The following is a 1,454-nucleotide window of genomic DNA, read 5'->3' on the forward strand; positions in this document are numbered from 1 at the left end:
TGTTGTAATATTTTAAATATATGGTTACACTTTGTTTAGTGGGGGAATCATAGAACACATGCATGAAAGTGATTCTGTTATTCTGAGATGCAAGTATATGAAATCTAAATCACACATCCTACAGGCATATTTAAATAATTGAAATTACATGGTTAAACTTAGAGATAAACACATTTGCTACTCAGATATTTCACTTATACACCTGATTTTATTTTGACCTGCTTGGTTTATTCAGGTTTTGTGGTTTTAGCTATAGCTGCTTAGAGTTTATGTTTACAATGTCCACGTGCAGTCCTGACACACCATGGAGTGATTCTCACTGCAGATCTCTAGGAGTCAGACCTTTCACCTCCATGGTTCTTTTTCATCATCAATAAGAGTTTTCACTCATTTTCCATTTTGTTAATACAGGTTAATAAGCAGTAATTTTAAAAGTGTTTCAGATTCTAGGAGTCCAGCCATGTCCGGAGATGCTTCCTACCTGAGATGCTTCTACATTTTAGTGGTTTATATGTATAGTCTCAATTCTGTGTACCATTATCATGTAATTCTTTTTACTGTATTTACTAAGCAACTTAGGGTGAGTGATTTACCTCTGAATACAGGTGCTATGACCCAGGTGTAGTCTTATGACATCAGGAAAGAGCCTGTTGTCTACTGTCATCACGTTTTTAGAAATGAAAACATCAAGAACTGGATCCAACTGCCAGCAAGGATGAACCTGACTTCAAGAGAGACATTATAGTAATATTGGCACAACTTAAAATCGCTGATGCATAAATCATCATCCCCAGGTAAACAAAAGCCATTTCTCTCTCCATTGGAACTCTGTAAACAATGAAGTTACATGGATACGTTTTTTCTTAAGCCAGACAATATAACTTCAGTTTAAGCCATGAAAAACCTATTTTCAGGGGAGCTCATGACCAGCAGATGGCACAATGAGGCCACAAATCCCCATAGAAAGATGATAAGGATATGGAGGGAACTCTGTGTGTGTGTGTGTGTTTTTGTTGTTGTTTTTTGTTTTTTTGTTTTTTTTAATTAAGTGTACTAACTGATCTGCACTGTGGTCATTAACATGTGATGTCTCCATGCTCAAACCCAGTAAAGATTCTTTGTTAAACAGTTCACAGATTTATGTTCACTTATTTTTATACGGTTTTTATAACATTTTGAAAAAAAGTGATTCAATTTATTCCAATAACTGATTTTGCCACACCCAACTATTTCCAGAACCTTCCTACCTCTGAATTCATGCAACTACACACAACTTTTTCCTTCTGAATGTAAGCAAAAAAAAAATCTCAGAAATTTAAGGGGGGGATTACAAACAGAAACAAAACAAAACAAAACAACCAGACACAGACACAGACACAGACACAGACACAGACACACACACACACACACACACACACACACACACACACAGAGAGAGAGAGAGAGAGAGAGAG

The sequence above is a fragment of the Mus caroli genome, unplaced genomic scaffold (assembly GCF_900094665.2).
Source record: "Mus caroli unplaced genomic scaffold, CAROLI_EIJ_v1.1 scaffold_15880_1, whole genome shotgun sequence".
NCBI lineage: Eukaryota > Metazoa > Chordata > Mammalia > Rodentia > Muridae > Mus > Mus caroli.